Source organism: Equus caballus, chromosome 14 (genome assembly GCF_041296265.1).
Source record: "Equus caballus isolate H_3958 breed thoroughbred chromosome 14, TB-T2T, whole genome shotgun sequence".
Classification (NCBI taxonomy): domain Eukaryota; kingdom Metazoa; phylum Chordata; class Mammalia; order Perissodactyla; family Equidae; genus Equus; species Equus caballus.
The window spans coordinates 55439540-55465633 of record NC_091697.1 but is presented as its reverse complement, the minus strand read 5'-3'; the positions used below and the strand labels follow the sequence as shown (position 1 = coordinate 55465633).

The 26094-nt window shown below is 38.0% G+C and overlaps 1 long non-coding RNA gene across 2 annotated transcripts in view; it reads left to right on the top strand.

Annotated features, from left to right (window-relative positions):
* Positions 1–26094, top strand: part of LOC111767806 (uncharacterized) — a 293689-nt gene that overhangs the window by 138163 nt on the left and 129432 nt on the right. Inside the window, exon 7 of one of the 2 annotated variants that reach the window (XR_011425567.1) lies at positions 16186–16271. The exons of the other annotated variant lie outside the window; for it this stretch is intronic. This is a non-coding gene — a long non-coding RNA (uncharacterized lncRNA). The remainder of the gene's footprint in view (positions 1–16185; positions 16272–26094) is intronic. 2 annotated transcript variants of the gene reach the window in all.

Below are 26094 nucleotides of genomic sequence, written 5' to 3'. Positions count from 1 at the left end.
GAGTTATGGAAATGGTTAATAGAAAACAGCATCTCCAAGGACAAAATAGATGCATAGATGACTAAGATACTATTCAGTTTGTGCCTATAGAGAAATCAAGAAAGAATGACCAGTAGGCTGAGGGTGTGTTACTTCAATAAAAACATGATCCTAAATGCATATTATTTAGTGAAAAAAGCCAATCTGAAAAGGCTACATGCTATATGATTCTAACTATATGACATTCTTGAAAAGACAAAACTATGGAGGCAGTAAAATGATCAGTGGTTGCCAGAGGTTAGCAGGGAGGGAGGGGTGAACACAGAAGACTTTTAGGGCAGTGAAACTATTCTGTGTGATATTATAATGGTGAATACATGTCATTTACAATTGTCAAAACCCATAGAATGTGCAACACCGAGAGTGAACCCTAAAGTAAGCTGTGGACTTTGAGTGATAATGACGTGTCAGTGTAGGTTCATTGGTTGTAACAAATGTACCACTTTGGTGGAGGACCACATTGGGTCCATAGTGAGGGATGCTGTGCATGTGTGGTGGCAGGGGATATATGGGAACTCTCTGTACCATCTATTTAATTTTGCTACGAACATAAAGCTGTTTTAAAAAATAGAATCTTTAAAAAAAGTCACAATCCCTTGCTCAATTGCTGGATGTGATCCCATTTTCAGGTCTGGAACCCGTTGATTGAAGAGGTGGGTCAGTTCCTAGTAGAAAGAACACCTAGGGTCTTTACATGACAATGATTCCTCTAGACCTTTCCTAAAGAGTCCTATGGTCATTTACTTGAACAACTTTGCACTAGGGACAAGAGAAAGGGGAAATGCTTAGGTATTTTGAGATCTGTTGGACATAGGGTCTTAGCTGACATTAATACCCAGGGGCCCAAAGCCTCATCATGACCCCCTTGTTAGAGTGGTAGCATATAGTGACCAAGTAATAAATGGAGTGCTTGCCAAGGTTGAGCTTACGGGAGTTCCACTGGGTCCATAAGCCCACCTGATGGCCCTTTCCCTGGTCACAGAATATTAAGTGAGTTTGGCATACAGTCATATGCTGCATAATCATGTTTTGGTCAATGATGATTGTATATACAATGCTGGTCCCATAAGATTAGTGCCATATAGCCCAAGTGTGTAGTAGGCTATATCATCTAGGTTTATTTAAGTATGCTCTATGATGTTCACACAACGACGAAATCACCTAATGATGCATTTCTCAGAAAGTATCCCCATCTTTAAGCAATGCATGACTGTCCTTGGAAGTTGGTGCAACCTCCACATTGGGTCCTAGTCATGTAGGGTGGGAACTATCACAGGAGGGAAAATCAAGTGGAAGGCTCTTGAACTATCTCCCATACCCCATACACAGCCAAGATAGTAAAGCAAAAAATAGTATGACATCCTGGAGTAGGAAAGTAGTGGAAATTAATGGCACCCTTTAGGATTTAAATGATACGAAAGGTAATAGTCCCCAAGGTACCTCTAGTTAACTGGTCAATCTAGCACCTGCAGAAGCCCATGGCCCCAGGGTGATAACTGTAGACCCTTGCAAGGTAAAGCAAATAGTAACCCCAATCAAGCCACTGTTCTAGATGTGGTATCTTTGTTGAGGTAGATAAATAGGACTCAGATATGTTGTCATTGTTTGGAAAATAGTTATTTTCTATCCAAAATCATAAAAGAGGATCAGATATCATTCAAATGGAATAGACAACAGGATATATTTACAGTTTTGCTCAAAGACTTATGTGAACTGTCCTACTCTCTGTCATAATATAGAACAAAGAGACCTGGACTGCCTGAGCATACTGTAGAACATCATATTGATTTATTAGATTGATAATATTATGGTGACTGGGCCAAATGAACAAGAGATGGTCAGCATGCTGGAGGGCCTGGTAAGACACGTGTACTCCAGAAGGTAGGAGATGAAACCTATAAGGATTTATGGGTTTTCTGCATCCCTAAAACTTTTAGGGGTCCAGGAATGAGGAGCATGCTGGTATGTCTGCCCCAAAGTAAAAATCAAATTTTGTGTCTTACAATCTCCTACCCAAAGAAAGATGCACAAATGACTGGTAGGCCTCTTTGGGTTCTAGAGGCAACAAATTCTACATCTAAGGATTCTGCTCCAGCCTATGTACCAGGAAACATGAGAGATTACCAACTTTGAAAGGAGCCCACAGCAGGAAAAGACTCTGCAGTGGGACCCGGTTGTAGTGCAAGCAGCCCTGCTCTTGGGCCACACTATCCAGCAGACCAAACAGTAATAGGGGTTATCATTGATGGGAAAAGATGGTATGTGTGTTTTGTGTTAAGCCCCTGTGAAAGAATCATAACGTGAGCCTTTGGGGTTTTGGAGCACGGCCTTGCCATTTGTACTGGAGAATTATATACCTTTTGAAAAATAACTTCTGCCATGCTACCAGGTCCTGGCAGAGATGGACCATTTGACCATGAGAAACTAAGTGACCACATGTCCAGAACTTATCATCATGAGCTGAGTCCTATCAGATCCACAAGTCATAAGGTCAGATAGGTCCAGGAATAATTCATTGAAAAATGGAACTGGTATATCTAGGACTGAATTATATCAGGACCAGAGGACACAAGCAAACTGCACGAGCATGAGCATGTAGCTCAAATGCCCATCCACCCACTACTGTGGTATCAGTGTCCCTTCCTCAGCTCATACCTATGGCTATATGGAGAATTTAATATACCAGGTGAAAAAGGAGGAAAAAGTCTGACTTCAGTATGCAGATGAGTTGGCTTAGTATTTGGGTAGAAGTTAAAAATGGATGGTAGCTACCCTAGAATCTCACTCAAAGATGGCCTTGAAATATAAGGGAAATCCTCTCAATGCATAGAGGATTGATTGACTTTGTTATCCCCTTTGCATGGAAAGAGAACTAACCCAAGGTCAAATATGTACAGACTCATGGATAGTTACAAATGGCTTGGCCAGCTGATCAGGGGCCTGGAAGGAGAAAGAATGGAAGATTGGTGACAAGGAAGTCTGGGTTAGAGCCATGTGGATGGACATATGGGAGTAGATATGATTTGTGAAGATCATTGCACCACATGTTAATGTCCACTGGATAGCATCTACTGCAGAAGTGATACTAAACAACCAACTAAACAAAGTGACCTATCCAGCTGACATCAGCCAGCTTCTGTCATCAGCCATCTCAGTTCTGGCATAATGGGCACATAAATGATGGCAGCAAAGATAAAGGATATGCAAGACCCCAACAGCCTGGACTCCCATTTACCAAGCTCATTTCATCTTGGAAGGGTTTATTGTTTATTTTCACATATCTCACAGGAATGGACATGCATTCTGGGAATGAGTTTGCCTTTTCTGTCCATGTGGTCTCAGCTAGCACTACTATCCAAGAGCTTATAGAGCATTTGATTCATTGGCATGGGATTGTGTGTAACATGCCTCAGACCAGGGAACCTACTTTATAGCAGAGGAAGTTCATGCATAGGTCTATGACCATGAAAATCACTGGCCATATCACTTTATGCTCCACGCAGAAACTGCTAGCCCAGGAGATCATTGGAGACTCAGAGGCAATACTCTACACCGATGGGATGCCATCTTCTAGAATGCTATATATGCATTGAATCAATGACTTTTATATGATGTTGTGTTCCCAGTAGGAAGAATGTATGGACATAGGAATAAAGGGGTAGAAACTGTAGTGACCCCAATTACCATCACTCTCAATGAGCCACTGAGGGTCATTGTGTATCCTTTTCCCATAATTCTTGTTTCTGCTGAGTTAGAGGTCCTCTCCCCAAAGGGAGAGCACTTTCTCTAGGTGACACAGAAAGAATCCCATTGAATTATAAGCTTCAATTGTCACGTGGGCACTTTGACCTCCTTGTGTTCAGGGAACAAAAGCAAGAAGAGGAGTCACCATCTTGGTTGGGTAATTAGCTGATCATTTGGAGGAGAGAGGGCTGCTATTGCACAATGGAGACAGAGAGGAATATGGATAGAACTCAGTTGATCCACTTGGGCCTATCTTGGTACTCATTTGCCCAATTGTGACTGTAAATGGGCTGGTACAGTGACTCTAGCCAAAGGCCATGGTGACCACAGGCTCAGGTCCTTAGGGCTGAAGGTCTGGGTCACACTAACAGGTAAGCAGCCAGGCCAGCAGAGGTGGCAGCTGATGGTTAATGGAATCTAAAAAGGATAGTGGAAGAAGAAGATAATGAGTATTAGTTGAGACTAATTAGTTGGGACTCTGAGACTCACTTCTGCTTTAGGCTCTGTAGTTATCACACTAACATTATGCTTCTTTTAGGAAAAGAGGCACACCAGACACCTGGAGGAGCTTCTCTTCCATCTTGTATGGAGAAGGAGACCAAAGTAGAAAAAGAGGTGGATGTGCCACCTAGCTTTCCCCTCAAGGAAGGCTTGTTGCCCAGCTGAGAGTATTATAATCAGCAGAAAGTCTCCATAATATAGCATCTTCAGAGCCTGTTCAGCTCTAGATACCCATCTTGCCTGAGCTCACATCCTTGCTGGGGAAGTCTGTGTCTGTTGACTAGTTGAGGGGGGTACATACCAGCCATTATGAGTTGGCCAGGACCATACTCACTTCAGAGTGCCCTGCCAAACTGATGAAGCTTTGATCAGGCCTGAATTTTTCCCTATACCCAATCCTACTTCCTTCTCCTTCTCTTCACTGGTGTTGATTACAGATAAATATCTTGCCCCCCAAACTCTCTCTGATCTGTTTCTAGAGAACTCAGCCTGCAACAGATGACTTATAGGGATATATCAAATGCAACACAAATTAGAGATAGGTGAAAAAGAACAGGGCAATAATAAAGATAGGGGTGTAAACTGCTTGGTTTAAGCTAAAGTGCTAGTATCTCCCTGAGTCCTATCCACAGGTTAAAGAAAGGCTTCAGGATTTCTAGAAGCCAGGGTGAAATAAAAACAAGCCAAATACCCACTGGAAACCGTGTGATTAGGTGAAGGACAACAATTCCTCATCCTAAGAGCAGAAAAAAACTTTCTGAGAAAGGACACTATGTAATGGAATGAGCAACATTAACAATTACAGTTGTGCTGCATGGTTAACTAGATGGTGCATCGCCATTTGATACCTTTACTTCAAATGGAATTACAATGAATCACGTTACCCTAAACAGGTTTATTGTTTGTCATTCACAGTCTTCAGGCTCTCAATCAGTGAGCACGTATTAGTCATTGGAACCAATTATCCAAGAGTGTTTGGTCAAGATGTTTTTATTGGAGATGGCATATGCAGAACCACGATGACTAATACTACCCCACGCGCTATTATTTATTTCATCCTTCTATACACCAAGATGTTTTTGCGTAAGCTGATTTCTTTCCCTTTTTGATTCTCCTTCCCCAAAATGGTGACACTACCCAGTGCAGAAGAGGACACTGACAAGTAGAAGGGAGGAAAGAAGAGGAGAAGAAGGGAAAGAAATAAGCGGAACACTGAAGGGCCAAGAGAAACTTCCAACTGGAGAATTCTTTCTTGAGTACCTGAATCACGAGTCAGCAAGATGTCTGATTTTGAGCCCTTGATTTACTAGGAAGTTGAAAAGAAATACATTATTGGCTTCCTTACAAGAAAGCGATCTTGTCTCATTGGATTCATTCTGAGAATAAATCATTCCTTCAAAGAATCAAAATCTTTCTTTTATGGCAACTAACATACCTTCAAAACTGGGGTTATATTTGGATTTTGCTAGATGAGCACGTATAAATAATTAGTATAAAGATTTCTTAAGGTATAAAGTAGGATATTAGATTTATTAAGGTTCGTATTTCTAGAAACATTACATTAAAATGCAGCACCTAGAGAAACTATAAAGGATAAAAAAGAAATTTTTGCTTCCTCTGAGTATCTAAATTCCTGCTTTCATTGTATATGGCTCATAATTTTTCTTTTTTTAAATTCAATTTTGATTGTTTTAAAATAGAGTTTAAATCTTTTTTATTTAATTATTTTCAGTTATTACTTTTTAATTTCAATTTCGTTCTCTTGGATACTTCTGATTTCCACAGGGCTAATTCTATTTTTTAAATCTTTCTAGTTCCATCCCCACATTTTTTATTTCCTCAGTTATTCTTTATCCAAAATACATGCATAATAAGAATCTCACTGATTTAGATTATTTTCAGGAAAGATAGTTTGAACTAAGAAGAAGATTGTATTACACGCTGCCTTTAAACCTATGTTTAAACCTGTCTTTAAAGCCTTTTCAGTTTACTTACAGGAATTTAACTACTGGAGTGTTATGTTAATAAGTTACATGATCTCCTCTGGGAATTTATTTTAATGAAAAGATAAAGAATTCTTCTTATACTTTTCACTGAGTGCTATGCTGGCCCTTTGCCCTCAGAGCAATTCTTCCCCCTCTCCCATCTCCATCCAATTTTGCAAGGCAGATAAACTCTGCAGGATGCATTTCCCAGGCTCTCCATTAGCTGGCTTCCACCTGGTTTGGCTAATGAGAACCATTGGTGGGAGATTTGTGGGCGGGAGGAAATGAGGCATTTCTACACCTCTCTCTGTACAGTCATACGTCACTTGACGATGGGGATACGTTCTGAGAAATGCGTTGTTAGGTGATTTTGTCATTGTGTGAACATCACAGAGTGTACTTACACAAACCTAGACGGTATAGCCTACTACACACCTAGGCTATATGGTGCTAATCTTATGGGACCACCATATGCGCTGTCTGTCGTTGACTGAAATGATATGCGGTGCATGACTGTACTTAGGCTACAAGTGCAGCTCCTGGAGGGCTTCGGATGTTACTGGACAGACTGCTGTGATTTCCACATTTGCTTGGTGGCCCTAAATCCTGGGCTTCAGGAACATTTCCTTCTGCCTTTGCTACTTTAGCGCAGCACTGAGGGTGGTTTCCTGTGGTTGCCAATCTCTGAACTGTCCCATTGCTCCCTGTTTGGCTTCTTAGCCCATTAATTACTCATAAGACTAATTCTGTGCCTCAAATTCCCTCTGTTTTAGAAAACATGGACTTTTAAAATAAATGGTTTTGAGACAACTGTATAGTCATTTGGAAAAATATTAGTTTTGTATCTCATACCAACCACCAGAACAAATTCCATATGGATCAGAGATCTAAATGTAAACAATGAACTGATATGATAATAGAAGAAAACATGGGTGATTTATCTCTTGACTTGGGCATGAAGAAACTTTCAAACTATAATTCAAAATCTAGAAACAACAAAAGATTGATGATATAAATTACTTAAAAATAAAAAAAAGTATTTTTTACATGACAAAACACCACATGTAAAGTCAAAGATCAATGAAAAACCAGGAGCCTTATATCATGGTCAAAGGGCTAATTTCTCTACCAAATAAAGAAATTCTTAAAAATCAAGAAAAACCCCACAAAATATGGTATACAATGGACAAAAAGCCCCAAACAGTACACAAAAAATATATAAAAATGACCCTTAAACACAGAAAGATATTTGACTTTACTCATAAAAAATGCTCACTAAAGTTAGAACTTTATTGAAAGACCATTTCTCACCTATTAGATTGGTTGAAAGTTCAAAATCTAGATAACACGTTTGTCAAGGCTGTGAAAATTCACATACTTTCCTGCATTTCTAGTTGGAATGCAAAATGATAGCAAACCCTCTGGAGGGGATTTGATGATATCTGACAAAATTATATATGCCATTTACCTTTTTTGAACTAGAAATCCACTTCTAGACATTTGCCCTGAAGACACACCTCCACAAATATGAAACAGCATATGTGCAAGGTTTCATTCAGGAATAAGTTGTAATAACAAAATATTGCAGTCAATCTAAATATTCACTCACAGGAGTATGATGGAAATAAATATAGTGCTCTATACAATGATGTATGATGCAGCCAAAGAGGAAGAATAAGGAAGTTCTTCATGAATCCAGGATATAATGGAGTGCATATTATAGGCTACCTATCATGTCAGAAAGAAGGGGAAATTGCTTATTCTTGCAAAATGAAACAGGATATATCAACCAGAAATTAATGAAAATATTTACTTACATGGTGTGTAGAGATAATGTGGAGGATATAGAGATGAATGTGAGATTTCTCTTAGTGGAACATTTTTATATAGCTTTAATTTTGAACCATGTAAATATTTTAAATATAACAAAAAACATGAAAAGGCAGACATTAAATTTGAATATAAACAGAAAAAATGACCCAACTGCATGTCAAGTTGAAAATAATCACACAAAGAGAAGAATTAAGTCAAGTAACTTTTGGACACAGAGCTTTGACTGTACACCCTAAATAGAGCATATTATAAAATCAAAAAGAACTGGAAAGAACTATTGACATTTGCTTAGCAGCTTTGTTCTTGGTGGTGGTATTGGTGGTTATAATTCTGAAAGTGTTTTGTGTGTATAATAGGATAAAGCAAATGAGTAAATATACTGATGTTTTTGGGAAGCAAGGTTTTTACTTTCATAGGTGAGGACAAATGATACCGGGTTGGGTTTCAATATGAGCTCATATATATATATAGATTGGTAGATAACATGGACACACATGTACTTCCTAGCTCTGTTCACTGAAAGGGCTTTAAGCAAATTCACTTCTGTAGCAATGAGTACAGTTAGCAGCTAGATCTGCATTTCCAAATACCAATCACCACTAAAGTCCTTCTTAGAGAAATGGCTATTTCCAGGCCCAGAGCAGGGAACTGACAAGGTAAGCCTTGTCAAAGAGCAAGTTAAGTGCACAAAGACTAATGGGTTCATTAAAAGGAAAAGTACAAAAGCTGGATTGGCACATCAAAAAGAATGATGATAATTGATTGTAACATGTTGAGTAAAAACTGAATTAATGAGTTCATAGCGATGAGATGAGAGAGAGAGATATCGAGAGAGAGGTCAAGAAAGAGAAGAAAAGCTCTTTTAATAAAAGAGCTAATAAATGCATAATAATAAATTAGAAAATGAGTGTTTTCACTCCAATGTAATCAGTTATTAATTATCAATCACTTATTCAAATTAGGTTGATCAGTGAATGCTGAAACCATTGGGTGAAACATTATTGGGGAATAGGATATTTTTTATATGGTCTCAAAGTATCATCCCAGAGGCTATTTGGGTAAGAGGAAAAATGTGCTTTTATAATGGTCATATCTGATGTTCCACACTTTAACTGAGTAATCAAGCCTGGCATCTCTAGAAGTTCCATAATGTACCTTATGTGCCTCCTGAAGTAATGTAACAGGAAGTACAAAACATCATCTAGGTAGTATATTTGATAAAAATATTTATTCTAAAGCTTAGGTCATTTTTGGTTAAGTTGTGTTTTTTGAGGAATTTGTCCGTTTAATCAAAGTGGTCCAATTTATTGGCATAAAGCTCTTTGTAATATTCTCTTATTATCCTGTTAACATCAGTAGGTTTTTCAGTGATGTCTTCTCTTTTATTCATAACATTGGTAATTTGCATCCTCTTTCTTTTTCTTCTTGATCAGTCTTGGTGAGTGTTTATTAATTTTATTATTTTTTTCCAAGGAAGTTTCATCTGTTAATTTTCTCTCTTGTTTGTCTGGTTTCACTTTTATCAATTTGTATCCATATTTATTGTTTCGTCCTTTCTGTTTACTTTGGGTTTGACTTGTACCTTAAGTCATTGATTTAAGATCTTTCTTATTTTCTAATATAAGTATTCACAGTTATAATTTTCCCTTTAAGCAATGCTTAGCTGCATCCCACAATTTTTGAGATGTTTTGTTTTCAATATCATTCAGTCTATTTTCTATTGTTTTCCTATAACTTTGTCTTTGGCCTATGGATTATTTAGTCATATTGCTTAATTTCCAAATGGCTGAGGACTTTCTAAATACTGTGTTGCTATTAATTTCTAGCTTACTACAGATGACGTCCTCTGTAAGATTTCAATCTGTTGACATTCTTGAGACTTGTTTTATGGCCCCACATATGACCTTTCTTGGCAAATGTTCCGTGTGTACTTGAAAAGAATGTATATTCTTCAGTTGTTTGGAAACCTGAATCTAATAATGAGAAAAATAACTGGCAAGTCTAGGATCTGGTTTATTCTACAAGATAACTGCCCTGGAGTCTTTACAAAGTCAGTGTGGTAAAAAACAGACTTAATACACAAAAACATGCAGACTTGTCTAAATTAAAAAAGGCTAAAGAAGCAAAACAATACAGAGAAGTATGTGAAGCTTGAATGGATCCTGGATCAGAAAGTAAAAACATAAATACAAGACATTTTGGGAATAGTTGAAAAAATTTAAGTGTGAACTGAATAACAGATGGTATTATTGAATCTTTTTAGGTGAAATAACATGTTTCGGTTGTGTAAGAGAATATCCTTATTCTCTGGAGATGCATGCTGAAGTATTTAGGGGTGAAGTATCTAGGCATGATGTCTGCAACTTATTTTCAAATGGTAGAGAGAGAGAGAGAGAATGAGAGAGAGAAAAAAAGGGTGGGAGGGAGGGAGGTAAAGTGTAAACAATCGGTGAATCTTGGTAAAGGGAATGTGACTATTTATTGTACTATTCTTTAACTTTTCTTTTGGTTTGAAATATTTCAAAATAAAAAGTTGGGAGAGAAAAAGCTCCCTCTTTGTAAGTAATTAGGGTAATTTTATTTATTCCTAGTTAGACCTTACTGATATAAGTACATTGATTTAATTCTCAGCACAACCAGCACTAAAATTACCACCACTGTTTTGCTGTGCCATAGAGGAAAATAAGGTTAAATCATGTTCCCAGTGTTGCAAGAGCAGTAAGAGGTGAATCAAGGGACCAAACCTGAGTCTGATGAGCCCAAAGTCTGTGCTCTAAACCTCTCTGCTGTCTTTCTGTCAGTTTGGCCCCTAAGTGCTTGAATTCCTCATTTTTTGGTTGATATTCTTATCTTCCTTTGCATAATAAACGTATTCCCCATAGGTAGATCACTTCTGCCCATTCCATATTGAGTTTATGATTGTCAAAGCAAAAATTGCACTGGACAACACTAAATAGGTAAGAAAGACTTTATTCAAGGCTACTGCAATAAGAGAGAGAGGCCCAAACCCAATCTGAGGTCGGTCTACTCTGCTGAAACAAAGGGCTGGGAAATTTTTAAGAGCTGGGATGGAGGGTGGGGAGGGTCCTAGGCCATCTGTGTTTGCTAATTGGCCTAACCCAAAGGAAAAGTAAGTTTTCTACATCATCATGACAAGAGACAGTTTTACAACTTGGAGCAGGGTGTCCATGGGAAGTTAGGTTCCTATCCTCCCACAGAAACTAGGAGATAGGGGTGCTATCTACCTTCATATTTACATTTCAAAGGGATGGCTCCCAGGTCCTTGAGAAGGATATTACAGGGTAGTAAAACTGGTAAGAAGCTTTTTGAAAGGTTTACATCTCAAAGAATCAGAGAAGGGATTTACAGTTACAAGTTTTCTAAAGTAAGTGCTCTAAGAAAAGGAAACCTGTCTAAAGTTTAGTCAAGCTAGGGTAAGGAGAAGTCCATTTTGGTCATGACAATACATGTTTACAGAGGTCTGACTGAGAGATGTGCAACTTGTGTCTCTCACTGCGGCCCTCGCTAAAATTCCTGACTCGACCTTGATCTGTTCTTGACTCTAGACAAATCCTTCTTTTCCTTTTGAAAATGCACGGGTACTAGGAGTACTTTCCTTCCTCTGCTCATTCACTTTCTTCTTGCCACCTTAGTTCTGCCAAATATTCCCTTTGCAGACCCTGATTCTACTCTCTCACTTTCCTCCTGAACTTTTCATCCTCTTCTTTCCCCGCTTCTTCCTTGTTTCTGGGGGGAGACCATCTCTTGGCTCCCTTCCAGTTCTAATACCCTGTGGGTTTCTGACTCTCTCAGTGTCCACCCAGGAAAACATAAGTAGGGCTACACCAATGCGATAAAGAGTTTGGATCTTCTCAGGTTTTCATAAAAGGTGATGATTGAAAATATTTTCTCTAACTAGTGCCACAGGAGTAGCAGAATGAGTTGGTAATGGGCAGGAGTTATGGAAATGGAGAGACCTGGGTCCCTGATTTACAATTTAACTGTGTAATTTTGAGTAAAGCCTGCTAACTTCTCTAAACTTCAGTGCATTTGTTTGCAAAATAGGAGTAATAATTATTGTACTAACCACAAGAATTAACTGAGGTAATGGATGTGAATCCACAGTGTCAAGTATATAGTAACTTACCATTATTTCTTTGGGAAAAACAAAAACCTAAGTCTTTGCCTACGTAATACCAAGAGCTGCTTTGAGAAGATCTAGGATGACATTTTATCAGGTAGAATATCTCATCACTTCCCTCTTGTGTTAGTCTGCCCTCCGAAATAGGTGTGGTGGATTTGAATTGTGTCAACTTAACTAGAACTACACTTCCCAGAATTCCTTTCCCTGAATAATTCTGAGTCAGTTGGGCCACAAGAGGCATTTTGCGGGAGATGTGGCAGGTGAAAGTCAAGCAACAGCCACATTCTTTATGCCCAGAAGGTCGGCGCAGGACATGAGGTGCTGCCATAGCCCACTGCACGTTGTCACATACTGCAGTTGATCTGCTGGCTCACCTCCTGGTCCTGCTGTGTTTCTGCCTTGGAGCTTCTCTGATTTTTGGATCAGATGTCTGCTTAGCTCTGTGGTAAAGGGTGCCGGTTTCTCCTGCAGGATGCCTCCATCATCCGAGTAGGAGCTTGGAGGCAGTGAGAGACTGCAGTGTGTACTCGTCCTTTCCACTCATCCTCATAGGTTCCAGTTTGTCCTTGCTTCCCCCATTTTCATCTATATTCTCTTCCCGACAGCCTTGTCTGCAGATTCAGGCTCCAGACCAGAGGAGGTGGAATAGTTTCACATAGACTACTTAACCTGCTCCACCAACTGTGTGAAGTTCAATTCCTGACTCATCTTTTAGAATATCTAATCTGTCATAGTGGCTTTCTTCTCTAATTGAACCTTGTCGGATATAACAGGTAATGAGCTTCATCAGAGGACTGCGTGGCTCAAGCTTACTATCTCTCAGTTACTAGGATAATTCAGTAAAAGGTCACCATTTCCTAGGGCATAAGAAATAAGGCTCTGCACAAAGGCCTTTAAGATCTCCTTCCTGGTGGAGTGTGTGTGTGTGTGTGTGTGTGTGTGTATATATATATATATATACACATATTTTTTTTTTCCTATTTCTAACTCCTTTGAATCAGACTAATTCTAGGATGGTGTTTTCACTCCATCAGTGATTACATACTATAATGACAGCCTTTCTTAATGTGGTGACAAAATATCACATAATGTTGCAGATGTTACTTTGGTAATTTCTAATACAGGCATTGAGGATGTGCCAAACTACCAATTTTCACATTTTGAACATAACATGCAGAAATAGTACCTTTTAAAAGATAAGATATGCAATATAAAATATAATTAAAAAATCTGAGTGGAAATACAAGCTGAGAGAGGCAGCAGATTGTAGTAGTTGGAAATGTAGAATAGGACCAGACAGCCTGGAGTTTTGATTGCTAGCCCTGAGCTCCCTAATTATGTGGTGGTGATGACTTGGCCTGTCTGTGCTTCAGTTGCCTCATCTGCTGTACTGCGCTGTGATGGGGTGGTTGTGGTAAGGAGGTAATAAATGTGCAGAGCTTAGAGTAGTGCATGGCACAATGCAGGCAGACGCTTTGGTTTGGACTGGATTCTCCCTTATGAAATAGAAACTATTGATTTCCCCACTCCAAGAAGGCGGAGATCAGGTCTGTCTCCCCTTGTATTCCTTACTTGACCCATTGAAGTGTGTGTGGCAGTGCCCCACCCAGGTCCCCCTTGAGGATGCAGGTACTTATTCCCACAACTACTGGGAAGTCGCCTGCTGAGGCTTACCACTGAGTCCTTCCCCATGAATTGCCTTGGGCCAAAGGGAACTGCAAAGGTTAAGCTCCTCTCCAGGGAGAAGTCCATATCCAATGACTGGTGGGAGTAGGGTACAAAGGACGGGCTCCCTTGTCTCAGTGTGGGGCAACTCTGAAGACCTCCATGTGGGGTCGGCTGGGCTTGGCCCTCTGTCATCTCTGCATCCCAGTTCAGTCCCAGCTCTTCCCTGTCCCCAGTCCTGCTGCCCTCACTCTTGCACAGGTGTTGCTCCTGAGAGCCCTCCCAGATAAATCTGCACACAGACCTCCATCTCAAAGCCTGTTAAAGGGGTACGAGGAGGAAACTTTTGGGGGTGATTGAAATGTTCATTATCTCAGTTGTGCTGATGATTAAATGGGGGTGTATGTACATAAAAATTGATCAAATTGTTCGATTTAAATATTTTCAGTTTATTGTATGTCATACTTCAATAAGGAAAAAAATTAGAGGGACAGTGGGAGAAAAAAATAAAGTGCATTTTGGTCATGTCCCACTATTAGTGCTTGTCTAATGCATTGTTTATAGTCTTCTCATTATATTCTTGCTCATGAAACTATTGCTCACCAAGTCCAATTTCTCTTCACTCTTTCATGTATTCCTGTAAGTCATTCATTCTCTTGGACAGGCACTCTCTGAGCACCCTCCAGGCCCAGATCCTGTTCTAGGCACTTGGGATAAAAGGACAAATTAGGCACAATCTTCCTCCCCAATGAGTTCGTGGCTCTATGGGGGAGACTGTACTGTAGGCAATGCCAGTGTTTGACCTTGGCATTCATGACCCTCCATAAATTGGCTTTAGCCTATGACAGTATAAGTAGCACATGTTTATGGTACAAAATGAGACAGATATAGAACAAAATAAAGAAAAAAATAATGATCACATTCCAGTGCATTTATAATTATTTATTTATCATTTTATATGAAGCTTTCTCTCATATCACCAAATCTTTGAAGATATGATTTTTACCAGGAAAACTGTATTTTATTCCATGAATATGTACATTATGTTTTAACTATTCTCTCATGGAGCATCTGTTTTGGGGCTTTTATACCCATCATCACCCATGTCTCTTTGGCATTATTGTCAGAGTTGCCTGGAAAAGTCCTGTGGCAGATCCAATGATCTATGCCCACATTTCAAGCTCCCTGGACCCTCTCCCTTCTCCATGACTCCTACTAATTTGATTTTATGCAACACTTCTCACATCTTCTTGAGCTTTGCTACAATAAAACACCTCTTTCCCTCTCTCTTTTCATTTTTATGGCACAATATGAAGGGAGAACTAATGCACACTGGAGTGGGGGTGCTGTGAGGGCCAGAGGGGGAGCAGAGAAGCTGACAACTTCAAGTAGTGCATAAAAATGTCTTTTTGGGGCTGGCCCCATGGCCGCGTGGTTAAGTTCACGTGCTCTGCTGCAGGCGGCCCAGTGTTTCGTTGGTTTGAATCCTGGGTGCGGACATGGCACTGCTCATCAAACCACGCTGAGGCAGCGTCCCACATGCCACAACTAGAAGGACCCACAACGAAGAATATACAACTATGTACTGGGGGGCTTTGGGGAGAAAAAGGAAAAAAATAAAATCTTTAAATAAAAAATGTCATTTTAAGTTCTATTTGGTCTCCAGAATGCTCACCATTTCACTAGCACAGAGTTAAACAGACTTCTTTAGAGTCACAAGGAGACTAAATGAGACATGGCGGGATGTCTATCCCAAGGCACCTTACTGCTAGTTCATCAGCGTGTCCCATATCCACAGCTCCACTTTCATCCATAAAGGACCTCAAAGGATTTAAAAGAAGAAATTATAAGGAAAATAGAGGGAAAAAGAATCATTAGTCCATACATTTGGTAAGAGGCAGTCAAATCTGAATAATCTCTTTGGATGTTTTAAATAGAGAAATTGGAAAAGAAGTTTCTTTGGGAGCCATGAACACCCAGAGAAACCAAGTGTGAGAAGCCAGAAGCTAGTTACTCTGCTTGGCCTCCTCTGCTGTAATGTTGTGTTTGAAACTGAATCAATGATTCAGGTTTGAGAGAGGGTACCTTGTGCCAGGATAGAAAGCCTAAGAGAAATTCACTTTGTGATTCTGAGAAGCAAAAGATAGTATAATAGTAATGCCAACAATAACAACTTAAAAAAATTAAAACCTAAAAAACCCAAACATTAGATAATTCTGTGTGGTCTTACTTTATGCCAAGTGCTGTGTATTATCTCATTTAATCCTCATACAGCCCTGTGAGAAAAGCATTTTCCATTCTAACTGTGAGGAATCAGTGGCAGAGAAAGGCTGTGTCACTTGCCTAAGGTCACAAGGCTGGTAAGTAATGAGCTAGAATCCCATTGGGGTCTGCTTGATTCTGTAGACTGCGTTGTTACATCTTTACTCTTACGGGAGAGGCCATTCACTCTGTCTCTTTCCAAGAGCTTGGTAATCTGTGAAAAACCCTGTGAGAGCTGCATGTACAGACTTTGAAAAGCTGTCGTTTTGCTAATGATTTCTAATGTTATTGCCTTGTAGTTAGAGCATTCAATGTTTGGTATTGATTACTTGGTGGAAACTTCTTTTATGGTCCAGAACATGGTCAATTTTTGTGAATTATCCATGTGTGCTTGAAAAGAATGTTTACTCTATTTGTAGGATATGTTTGCTGGATCAATATTATTTATTTTGTTGTTCAAATCTTTTATTGCCGTATTTGTTTTGCCTGCTTGATCTACCAGTTTCTGAGAGAGATGTGTTAAAGTATCCCATGGGGACTGATTGATGTCTCCTTTCAAATCTGCTTATTTCTCTTATACATTTTGAGGCTGTGTGGTTGCATTTATACTGGATCAAGATTGTTATATATTCCCAATGAATTTTTTCTTTCATCATTAAGACAGACCCTATTTTATCCCTAAAGATGCATTTTGCCTTAGTATAATTTTATGTTAATATTATCACATCATTCTTCTGTTAATATTTTCTTGCTTTATCTTTCTTTACTAACCTTTAAAAAATAGTATCAAAACAGGTTTTCGTGTGTCTGGTGGTGGGGTGTTTTGCTTGTTTTTGGGAATTAAGTTAGTTCTAAAATTTATTCAGAACCGCAAAAGGGCAATGATAACCAGAACTTTCTAAAGGAAGAGAATATAGTGGAGGGGATTGGTCTAGCAGATATCAAGATTTATTTTAAAGCTATAAAAGCAATTTGGTGAGGTATTAGTATATGGATGGGAAAATGGACCAATGAATCTGAATAGAAAATCCAGAAATAGACTTCAAATCATGGAATCTTGATTTCAGACCAAATTGGAATTGCAAATCAGTGGGGGAAGGGCTGAGCTTTTCAATAAATGGTACTGGGATCATTTACATATTAAACATATATAATTTTTCTCTTCCTAAAATATGACTAAAATTTAAGATGAAAGTTCAAACCATATAACTTTAGGAGACAATATTGGAGAATGTATTATGACTTTGGGGTAGGAAATGATTTCTTAAAATGATGGCAAAAATTCTAAACTAGAAAGGAAAGACTGTTATATTTGACTACAGTAAAATTAAAAATTTTTCTTCATCAAAAACTGCCATAAACAAAGTGAAAAACACTCAGGGAGCTGGCCTGGTGGTGTAGCGGTTGTTTGCGTACTCTGCTTCGGCGGCCCAGGTTTCACAGGTTCAGATCCCACGTGTGGACCCTGCACCACTCGTCAAGCCACACTGTGGCAGCATCCCAAATAAAGTAGAGGAAGGTTGGCACAGATGTTAGCTCAGTGACAATATTACTCAAAAAACAACAACAAAAAAACCCAAACAGGGGCCAGCCCTGTGGCCGAGTAAAGTTCGCGTGCTCTGCTGCGGCGGCCCAGGGTTTTGCTGGTTCGAATCCTGGGTGTGGACATGGCACCACTCCTCAGGCCATGCTGAGGTGGCACCCCACATACCACAACTAGAAGGACCCACAACTAAGAATATACAGCTGTGTACCAGGGGGCTTTGGGGAGAAAAAGGAAAAAAATAAAATCTTAAAAAAAAAAAAAAAAAAAATTAAAAACACTCAGAAAATGAAAGAGGATATTTGCAACACATGTGCTTGACAAAGTATTAGTATTTAGAATATATAAATAACTTTTCTCAAAAACTCAGTAGAAAAATGGACAAAAAATAAACTGGTCCATCACAGAAGAGGAACTTGAAGTGGTCAATAAGCACATGAAATGATGGTCAACCTCATTAGTAATCAAATAATTGCAAATTAGAAACTACAATGAAATACCATTTTATACCTATCAGTTAGTAAAAATTAAAACATCTGAAAATATTACATTCTGTAAACAACTTATAATACCTTATTACCCAGAAATTCCACTCCTAGGCATATACTCTAAAGAAATGCTTGTTTTTGTGCATCAGGAGACTTGTGTAAGACTGTTCATAGCAGCAATGTCTGTATTCATAAAGACCAGAAATAAACCAAATGTCTGTCAATTAGAGAATGGATAAATAAATTTTGGTGTAATTATACAATAGAATACTGGACAATAGGGATTCTATACCCCTCTGCCTGCTGTGTCCCATGGGATACCGTATCCTTATAATATGAGGTTGTGTCCCATGTGACTTGGGGTACTGACTGGATCTTAAGACCCTAACTCCCAGTCCCTACAGCGTCTATCTGGTCCCACACTCCCTTGATCCACCATGACAGTAGCTTCCCCTTACTGCTTTGCGTCTTCATTTCTGACCCTTAGAGATTTCCTTTCTTTCCTTTCACATTAAACTTTGAAGTTTGCACTTTGTGAAGAATGTTTTGTTAAGCATTTCTTTAAGTTTATAGCAGGAGGAGGCCTCTCTGCATCAGTAGTGTCACAAGTAGCCAGTGTGTCCCATCTGTATTGATTCTGACTGTTCCAGGATTCAATGCTTTGCCAAAATCATGTTGCTTTGCCCAAGCTCAGCTGTTGTCTCTGCCAGCAGACAGGAATAAATTCTTCATAAAATCCTTTTGAGTTCTGTTTTTTATAAGTTTGTTCCTCTTACTCAGAAAGGACATAGAAATTCTACAATTTAGAAACATAATTATTTCCCCTTTCTTTTAGACCTAGCTCTATTATTTCCACACCAGTCTGTGCGATGACACCATGATAAAGGAATGTTTAAAAGTCATTCCTTATATCTTCTGTCCTGGTGCAGCTTTTCTAAAGGGCTGAATGTAGACTTATGAAAGGAGACTGGGAATGACAGCAGAGGTGTTCTTAAATTATATGTGCAACATCAAGATTTTAGAATGCAGTGATATGCTTGAACATTTGCTCTTTCCTTCACTTCCCTCTCCTCCTCTTTTCCCCTCCTCTTTCTCTTTATTCTTATTCTCCTTTTTGCATTAAGGTTTTTAAGTAAATTCTAAAACTCTTAGAAAAAGCTAGACCTCAGAAGATATCCACCTGAGAGATATGTAAATTTACCCAGTCTGGGGAAGCCTTTGTGAGACACCTTTGATAGGTTAAGTTCCCTTGGGTGCGCCAAATTGCCAAAACTCCCTCATTTCCCTATACCCACTCTCTATTTTTTCTCCAACTTGTCTTTTTTCATGGGACACAAGAATCTGCCAGAAGTATGTCCCATTAATAGAAATCCTTATGGTACTTGAATGATCCAAAAAACAAAGGTTTGAGACACTCTCTTCCAAGATCTATTTGCTTGGTATCATCCCTGATTCTAGCCTTCAGTCTAGGAAGGCTAGAAAGGAAAACTTTTCAGATTGGCTGTTGGTAAGTTGTAAGTTGCTTTATCTTTAATACCTTCTGGATTGTGCAAACTGTTACTTCATTTTAAACTCCAGATTATATATTCCTCATCTGACAATCACAAATCCAAGAAACTAAATGAGCTGCAAGCACAAGAAATATAAATAAAATGACAGCAAAGTACATAATTTTCTCAAAATCAGTAATGAAAAGAAAATCTTAAGCAGTCAGTGTAAAGTGAGACGTTGTGTACAGAGAAATAGAGATAAAGATGCCAGAAAATTTCTCATCAGTAACAACACAAGTAAGAAGAGAGTATCTTTAAAGTACTGAAAGAAAATTACTGTCAATCTAGAATTCTATACCTGGTAAAAATATCTTTCAAAAATGAAGGCAAAATAAAGGCTTGTTTCAGGAATACAGAAGCTGAAGGAATTCATCACCAGCAGACCTACATTACAAGAAATGTTAAAGGAAGTCTTCAGGCATAAGGACAATGATAACAGATGGAAATCCGCATCAATATCCATGAATAAAGCACACAAGAAATGGTAATTACATAGGTAAATATATAAGATTTTTTTACTGTTTAAATCTCTTTAAAAGATAATTGACTATTTAAAGAAAAATAACAATAATGTGCTGGAGAGTTTATAATACAGTCATGTGCCACATAATGACATTTCAGTCAATGATGGAGCACATATACGACAGTGGTCCCATAAGATTACTATCCTGTAGCCTAGCTGTGTGGTAGGCTGCACCATCTAGGTTTGTGTAAGTACACTCTGTGATGTTTGCAGTGACAAAATTCCCTAATGACACGTTTCTCAGAATGTGTACCCATTCATTGTGACACATGACTGTACATACATACATATTCAAATATATGACAATAATATCATAAAAACCAAGAGGTGAGAAATGGAAGTATGTTATTGTTAGGTTTTTTACTCTGTGAAGTGGTATACTGTCACTTGAAGGAAGATAAACTGTGCTAAGTTAAGGATGTGTACTATAAACCCTAGAGAAACCACTAAAACAACAAAGCAAGAGTAATAGCTATTAAGCCCACAAAGGAAATAAAATGAAATCATAAAAAATACTCAATCCCAGAAAAAGAAGAAAAAGGGAACAAAGAACAAAGGGAATAAATAGAAAACAGCAAGATGAAAAACTTAAACCTAATATGTTAATTATCACATTAAACATAACTACTCCAACTAAAAAGCAGAGATTGTGTGACTGGATATAAAAGCAAGAACCAATAATATACTGCATACAAGAAATGTAAAGACTCAAAAAATTAAAAGTGAAAGAATGGGAAAATAGGCGTCTTGGTAATAGTAGTCAAAAGAAAGTTAGAGTGGCAATATTAATATCAGACAAAATATATTTCAGAGAAAAGAATATTACCAGGGATAAAGAAAGTGATTTCATAATGATAAATAGGTCAATACATCAAGAGGACATAACAATATGAAATGTTTATATAGCTAATAACACAGCTTCAAAATACATGAAGCAAAAACTGGCAGAACTACAAGAAGAATAAACAAAAGCATAATTCTAATCAAAGATTTTAATACCCCTTACTCAAACATGCATGCAAAAATTCTTCAAAGACATAGTAGTCTTGAACAACACTATCAACCAACCTAACTTGATTGGTATTTATACAGCTCTCTTGACATCAGTAGAATACACATTATTTTCAAGTGCACACAGAACATTTACCAAGACTACTGAGTTATACAATAAGTCTTAATAAATTTAGAAGGATTACGATATGATCTCTGATCATAATAGAATTAGAAATCAATAACAGAAAGATCTCTGGAAAATCTCCAAATGTTTGGAAACTAGATAACATACTTCTAAATAACACATGGATCAAGGAAGAAAGCAAAAGAGCAATTAGAAGATATTTTTAAGTGAATTAAATTGAAAAAACAATGAGAATTTGTGGAATGCTGCTAAATAGTATTTTATTTAGTGCTGTTTATAACACTGCACACCTATATTAGAAGGAAGAAAACTCACGAATCAATGATCACACATACCACCTTAAAAAACACACAATAAAAGAAGAGCAAATTAAAGCAGAGTAAGAGAAAAAAGGAAATAATACGGTTCAAAGCAGAAATCACTGAAAGGGAAAACAAAAAATAGAGAAAAATCAAAATGAAATAAAAACATGTATTTGAAAAGATGGATAAAACTAATATTTATAATAGGGTCAAAAAAGTGTGAAATACTTAGGGAAAAGTCTTACAAAAGAGGTGAAAGATCTGAACACCAGGAAAAGTTAAAGAAAACATAAGAAAGTAGAGAGATGTACTGTACTTATGGGTTAGAAAACTCAACATTGTTAAGATATTACTATTGGTCATCAGATATTGTTAAATGACAAATTCTCCCAAGTTGTTTCATAGATTCAACTCCAATAAAAATCCTGACTGGCTTTTTATTTTTTTGTGGATACTGAAAAACTGATTCTCAAATTCTACTGGAAATTCAAGGAACCTAAAATAGGCAAAACAACTATGAAAAAGATGAACAAAACTGGTGGACTAATACGACTGATTTCAAGACTTATTATAAAGCTGCTGTAATTAATATGTATGGTATCACTGCAAAGATAGACCAATAAAAAATGGAAGAGAACAGAGAATCTAAAAATGGAGCCACACGTGTATGGAGAACTGCTTTTTGAAAAAGTGCAAAGGCAGTTCAGTGGAGAAACAGTCGTCTTTTCAGCAAATGGCGCTGAACAATTGGACCTCTATAGGCAAAACAAAACCGAGCAACCAAACAAACAAAAGGACTTTCATCCTACCTCACACCATATGCAAAAATAAAGTCAAAATGAATCATAGACCTAAATGTAAAACCTAAATCTATAAAGCTTCTAAGAGAAAATATAGAAGAAAACCTTTGTAACCTTGGATTAAGCAAACAGGTCTCAGATATGACACAAAAAGCATGATCCATAAAAGAAAAACAATTGATAAATTGGACTTCTTCAAAATTAAATTTCTGCTCTTTGAAAAGCACTGTAGGAGAAAGAAAGGACAAGCCAGAGTCTGACAAAATATATTTACAAAACCTATATCTGATATAGGGCTTGTACCCAGGGTATATCAAGAACTCTGAAAACTGAAAAATAAGAAAACAAACAGCCCAATAAATACCTGGGTGAAAGGTTTGATCATACACTCAATGAAAGTGTATGGATGTCAAATAAGCACTTGAAACACTAACAAGCATAATTACATGGGAAATGCAAATGAAGATCACAAGAAGATACTACTGGACACCGATTATAATGGTTAGATTAAACAGGCCGAGCACACCAAATGTTAGCGAGAATGTGGAGAACTGGAACTTTCATACACTGATAGTAGGACATAAAATGGTACAGACACTTTGGAAAACAAGTTTTTTAGTTTCTTCAAAAGTTAAACATTATGGGGAAGAAGATGGGGGGGTGGGTGAAAGGGGTAAAGGGACACATATGTATGGTGATGGATAAAAATTAGACTATTGGTGGCGAGCACGATGCAGTCTATACAGAATACTGATAAATGATAATGTACACCTGAAATTTCACAATGTTATAAACCGTTTTGACCTCAATAATAATAATAAAAAGTTAAACATTACCTATTCCACATGACCCATCCATTCTGTTCTTAGGAGTGGAATTTACCTGAGAGGAATGAAAGCATATGTCTAAGCAAGACTTTTATACAAATGTTCAATGCAGCTGTATTTAGAATAGTCTCAAACTAGAAAGAACCTAAATGTCTATCAACAGGAAAAAGGATAAACATACTGTGTTGCATCCATCCAATAGAATATTATTCAGCAATAGAAATAATGAACTATGGATACACGCTATTATGACTCTGAAAATAATTATGCTGAGTGAAAAAATGTCACACAAAAATAGAGTACATACTGTACGATTCCATTTATCTAAAATTCTAGGAAATTCAATCTAATACAATGATAGAAATCAAATCAGTGGTTGGTTGCCTGAATTCATAGGGGGGAGTGGAATGGGGAGGAGTAGGAGAGAAGGATTACAAAGATGTGTGAGAGAACATCTGAGGGTGATGGATATATGTTCCTTATCTTGATTGAGGTGGTAGTTTCATGGGTGAATACATATGTCAAAACTTATGAAATCGTACACTTGAAGTAGATGCAGTTTATTGTATGCCAATTATGACTCAATAAAAGTGTAAAAAAAAACAACCCTGCTAGACTATTTTCATCCTCATTATATTGATGAGGGAATTGATGTTCAGAGGTTATCTTGCTTAATGTCATATGGAAAAAAAAATCTAGCTTATGTGCTTTATGTAGTTTGACTTAATCATTATAACACTTCATAGAGATCTGTTTTACTTGTCCTATTTTATAAAAAAGGAAAATGAGACTGATAGAATTTAAGTAACTCGCCTGTGGTCACATAATTTGTGGTTAAGCGAGGCTCTGAACCCATATCTCTGCTTACAAAGCTTATGTCTTCTTACTGCTGAGCATCTTGACGTCTTTGGGCTCTAGACATGATCTTTGAGTCCTTACACTTTAAAATGAAAGAAAAATCACCACTGAGCCTTGAGAACTCCACTCCCAAAGAAATGCCTCTGGCTTTACCCCAAGGAGCATGTCTGAATCCGCCCCCATAACACACAATGAATGATGTTTATGTGCGCACGACTCTCTATTTGGTATTCCTGAGATTGTGAGCCATTTCCCACAGCCTAACTACACTGCCAGCTTTTCCCTGTCATTCAAGAAAGCATTTTAGAATGTGGGTCAGTGAGAGTGAAGCTTTGTTAATTTAACTTTATAAAAGCAAATAATTTATAAACTTCACTAATTAAAAATAATAGCTAACAGTTGTTGAGTGTCAGACACTCTGTGAGCACTTTACATGTATCATCTTATTTAATCCTCAAAATGTCTAAGAGGTAAGTATTAATATTACTTGTTTAAAAAATGAGGAAGCTGAAACTCAAAGAGGTTAAGTCACTTTCTCAAAGTCATCCAGCAAATCAGTGGAGAAGCCAGGAATAAAAATTAGTCTGATTCCAGAATGTGCTTATTGTCTGTGCTAAATTGTTTCCTAGTATATATATATTTTTAAAGATTTTGTTTTTTCCTTTTTCTCCCAAAGCCCCCCGGTACATAGTTGCATATTCTTCGTTGTGGGTCCTTCAGCTATGGCATGTGGGACGCTGCCTCCGCATGGCTCGATGAGCAGCGCCATGTCTGCGCCCAGGACCCGAACCAACGAAACACTGGGCCGCCTGCAGTGGAGCACGCGAACCCAGCCACTTGGCCACGGGGCCAGCCCCTGTTTCCTAGTATTTTAACTCTTACTTAAAGTATTTCCGGTGTTAAACAATTTGAAACATACCTGACAATAGATCATGGCAACCCCTGGTGCTTGATCTCTACCATTGAAAGAACTCTGGATGGTTCCTAACAGTCCTCAAATGGGACTCCGCAAGCCTGGCAAACATACTGGAGGCTCCTTGGGAGAAGGAGGTCTGGAACACCAGTTTGATGAAGAGCTAGCTCAGCCAGAGGAGGTGAAACATCGGTGACCCCTTTGGAATTCCTGATTTTATCAATGTTAGGATGGATTAGGGAAGTAGAACAGATGGGCATCATCTCTGTAAAAGCTTAGAAAAATGATGTCGATACCTTTCCTGTCTTCTGTGCACACTCCTTGGAAATGAACAGGTCCAAATCCTCAAACTGGAGAAAGGCAAGGAGAGCTAGAACTCCTCTCTCAAAATGACAGAACCCCCAGCTTCAGCTGCTTCTGGCACTGAACGCAATTTCCAGAACATTAGAAAAACTCCGCCACAGTTAATAATTAATACATGATAATCACATATTGAAAATACAAGACAACAACACCAGTGATTCTTCAGGACATTAAGGGTTAATTACCAGATCTATGATAGGAAGCAATCTTTTTCAAACTTGTGTTTCATTTTGTTGTTAGCAATGGGACCCATTTTCAAACAAAATCTCAAACATTTTAAAACAGATAAAAAACTTTTAATTATTACAGATTGATTTTATGTTTATACTGTTCATGTACACATTCATAAGTCAATTAGTGTGGCTACTTTGATGAACACCGATATTTGAAATTGGGCATTATGGTGACACTCCAAGGCTCACATTCACTTCAGCATCTTATGAAACTAGAAGCAAATGTTGGTAGGATTTTGGCAGTATCAATGCAGAATGTTTTGTGAGATGGTTTGGAAGCTACAGGTGTTGACCAAAAGGGCTGAGTGATCCTAATAGGGGAGTGATTCCTGTTGCTGGAGAATCCAGAAAAAGATCTAGAAGGAGTTGGGATTGGAATGAGT